Here is a 4,245-nt window from a genome sequence, read left to right on the forward strand (position 1 = left end):
AGGGAAAGACCCTCTATGAGGTGGATTGATTCAGTGACTGGGGTAATCGGGATGGGTGTGTCAGAGGCAATGCGATTGGCACAGGATAGAGCAGGGTTTAAGGCTGTTGTACACAGGGTCGCTATGAGTCACAAACGACTCGATGGCACATAACAACAACAACAAAATACTAATGACCATCTTGCATAGGTAATGAAATCTTGAGGTAAAAAAATGTGCCTATATCTGAGAAAGCATTCCACAGCCTGAAAGCTCTTAAACAAGTGTTATTTGTTACAATAAGTCTTCAATATGCCACTTTTCTTTTGTCTTCCAGGAGTCATATCACAAAGGTGAGAAAACTTAAGAGTTCAGTGATCACTTTAGATGACCCTGAACACTAAGCACCGAGAGAATAGAAACACTAGGATGCTGGAGCACGTGTGGTAAAGTGCTGAAATGAATCATTCTGTTTTTCTACGTGACTGTCAGCAGTAATCAAAACATTCCCATCCAACAGCATTTGTATTCAGATAATAGGAGCCAGTCCCTTTGGCAATACAATTAAGCACTGTTGGTGATTTGACCCCACCCAGTAGCTCTGGCCCAGAGAAAGACCCAGGAATCTGCTGCGAGTTCTTCCTTGTCACATGCAGCTACTTTGCTGTTCAGTGCAGCTGCTGAGGTTTTTGCCTGGAAGTGACATGGAGGAATTTGACTCCGAAGACTTTTCAACCTCAGAGGAAGACGTGGTCTACGTGCCGTCGTTGGAGAGTATAGTGAAGATGATGTAAATGAATTAGTGAAGGAAGATGAAGTGGATGGTGAAGAGCAGACATAGAAAACTCAAAGGAAAAAATGAAAGGCTCAGAGCATTCCAGCCAGGATGAGAAAAACATGGTGGCCTCTCATTAGAAGGAGAGGGAGATGGGGATGCTGGAGTGGAATCTGAAGTGACCAGCAGTGAGGAGGAAGATGGGTCTGCAGAGCAGGAAAAAGGGCAGTGAGTCAGAAGATGCAAGAAAAAGGAGGACGAACTCTGGGCCAGCTTTCTCAGTGATGTGAGACCAAAATAAAAACTGTCTGCAAGTACATGAGCTAAGAGAGGAGAGGAGGCTGCAGAAACAAGGTCAAGTAAGCTGGTGAAACTTGAGGATCTGACAAGGCCTCCAGAAGTCGAAAAGATCAGGACCACCAAGGTGTTTGATTTTGCTGGTGAAGAAATCAGGTGCTGTCAAATTGACGACGCCTTATAGTGACCCTGTGAACAACAGATGGGAACCTTGCCCCAAACTGCGCCATCGTCATGATCTCCATCATACTCAAGACCATTGAGGCAGTCACTGTCATTCTGTTCCATTTGGGGGTCTTCCTCTCTTTTGCTAGTCCTCCCCCTTTCCCAGCATGATGTCTCTTCCCAAGCACTGACCCCTTCTGACACCTGAGTTGAGCTCTGGTGGCAGTGTGGTCTGATGTTTTGAATCCACCAGCAGCTCCAAGGGAGAAAGATGAGCAGTCACTTCCTGTGCAGTTTACAGCTTCGAAAACCCACTAGAGAACCCACTATGGGTGGACAGCAGTGAGATAGGGTTTCTAAGAAAAACTGATGAATAATTGTTGCTAAGAGAAGTCATTACATTCCATAATCAAAGGGAAAAAAAAGAAATGGACTCAGTGACAATAACAACAAATAGGAGATTAAACATTGAAAGAACAGTATGATCAAGCCAAAGGAGCTACAATCAAGAGGAGTAACATAAGTCCCTGTGAATGGAGCGGAACAATTGAAGGAGAAGGAAGAGGTCTCATCTCCCCTTCAAATGCTCAGGTCAGAACCCTGTTAAGTTGTCCTTGAACTCCATATTCATCTATTACCAAGACAGGATAACAGGATTTTCAGAGCATGAGATATGAAGTTCTGTCCTCAGTAACATATTATTGTGACTCAGTGTTGGTGTCCTGGGAACTGGGATAGCACCACTGAGCATTCATAACAAAACCTCCCAGAACCTTCAGATTCCTTGCTGTCAAGTTGGAACTGATTCACAGCTAACCCTCCAGGGAGTTTTCAGAACTGATACATAACACAGGAGGAGACTGTTCATCCCTACATCCATTTCTGGCAGAGCAACCGCTGGATTTGAACTGTGTGCCTTTGGAATTGCAGCACAGTTTTCTAACACTAGGCCGCTCCACTAGAGCTCCCCAGTTGAGCACTGTTGTTGTTGTGTGCTTTTGAGTCAGAATTAACTCATAGCTGACCCTCAAGTGTACTTACAGAAGCAGTTAAAAGCAAGGGAGGAGATTGCCCATCCTTCTCCCACAAAGCATCTAATGAATTCAAATTGCATGCTTTTGAGATTGCAGCACAGCTTCTTACCATTAAGCCACCAGAGCTCTCTAGCTCAGCATGAGGCTTTTCCGATATTTTCTCACTGATTCTGCCTTCGAACATAGTTCTTGTCTCCACTCTTACCTTCCGCACGATCTTACCTAGTCAAACTTCAGCCCAGGGTTATTGTTAGATGCTGTCGAGTTGATTTTAACTCACGCTGATGCCATGAATTGCATGTAGGAGTTTGGGGTCATAATATTCCTGAGAACACATCACCAGCTCTTTTTCCTGTAGGGCCATTGGGTGAACTTGAACTGCTCACCTTTTGATTAGTAGCTGGACACTTAAGCATTGGGTCTCCAGGGTCCCTTGGGCTAGCAACCTCATTGTCTCTTCCCTCAGGTCAGTTTTGGATGAGGACAGTAGGAAATCAAGGGGAAAGACATTTAGAAACTTAAGAGATAACAATGCAGTGTGTTAGTTTCTACAACAGAAAATTGTGGCAATTTTCCAGTTGTTTCAGGAAAACAGGAAGGCTTATTTTGACTTTATAAAGACTCTGGAGGCTCTTATGTTGCATATCCTGCTTCTGATGGTGTCAAAACAAAATAGAAAATATGCAACTTGAGGACACTGGGTCCAGGATGAAGGACCTGGAGTCGGAAATCATTTCCCCAATCCTGTGTTACTAGATAATTGATAACACTCAATTTTTCATCATAAAAAGTTCTAAACTAAACAAACAAATACCACCAAACCCGAACACTTAACTAAGAAACCAGTAAGAATACTCTGACACTTCTTTTTTTAAAAATTGTGCTTAATATCTATACCATTTGCCATTTCAGCAGTCTTTACAGGTTCAGTTCAATGACATTCATCATCATGTCATGCTGGACAACATCACTATTCCTGAATTTTCCCATCATCCTTAGCAGAAGCTCCTTGCTTCCTAACCGTATGTCTTCCTTTCCCCCTCCCCACTCAAAGCTCAAACTCAATGCTGTCAAGCCAGAAGCAACTCATAATTTGTCCTCCAACAGGTTTTCAGAGGCTCTCAGTGATACAGGAGGACTCTGTCTGTCTTTATCCCACAGAGCCCTGGTGGATTCGAACAGCTGGAGAGGCACCACCTTTGGGTCAGCAGCATAACTCCCTATGGGTTGTGCCACCAGAGCTCCCTCTGGTAACCTCTCAGAAACATTCATCTCTACACACTTGCCTATCTGAGACATTTCATGTAAATGGGATTATATAGTGTTTGTTGTTTGTAGCTGGCCGATCATATTAGCATTGTTTACAAGGTTCATCCATGCTCTAACATCTGATCCCTTGTTTCTAGAATATGCTTTCTAGAGAGGGGCTACAAGAATCTACTCCAACCAAAGAGAGTGGAAGGAGTCCCTTCCTTTCCAGTGGTCCACAAGAGAGCTGACCAAGAGCAAGGACTTCAGAGAAATCAGAGGCTAATTCTGTTGGAGACATGTAGCCATACATGACTCAAGTTTGGGTGATTTTTGATCATTCTTCTCATACTCACTGCAGTCAGACTAGAGTTGCCTCATACTGTTTCCAAGATTGTAAATCTTTACAAAAGCAGATGGCCAGTAATTTCTCCTGAGGAGTTTCTAGTGGGTTCAAACTGCAGCCTAGGGCTTTAGTCACTGTGTCACTAGAGTAATTAGGGAACATTAAAAATGTATTTGCAATAGCAAAGAGCTGGCAATAACCCAAGTGCCCATCAACAAACGAATGGATAGAGAATCAGGTATATTCACAGGATGGAATACTATGCTGCATTAAAAAACAAGGAACTCATGAATTATTACCCAAAATGCGTGTGACCCTGGAGGACATTATGCTGAGTGAAATATCTCAGTTACAAATGGGCAAGTACTGCATAGAGCCCCTGTGTAAAGTGGGCCTAACAT

At 43.4% G+C, this 4,245-nt stretch overlaps 1 pseudogene; it reads left to right on the forward strand.

The window, feature by feature from the left end:
- The first annotated feature begins 683 nt into the window (after positions 1 to 683).
- On the forward strand, positions 684 to 2,621 carry LOC102867193 (annotated as a pseudogene).
- The last annotated feature ends 1,624 nt before the right edge of the window (positions 2,622 to 4,245 follow it).

This window comes from Elephantulus edwardii, unplaced genomic scaffold (assembly GCF_000299155.1).
Source record: "Elephantulus edwardii isolate Elephantulus edwardi_28Jun2011 unplaced genomic scaffold, EleEdw1.0 scaffold00139, whole genome shotgun sequence".
In the NCBI taxonomy this organism is placed as follows: domain Eukaryota; kingdom Metazoa; phylum Chordata; class Mammalia; order Macroscelidea; family Macroscelididae; genus Elephantulus; species Elephantulus edwardii.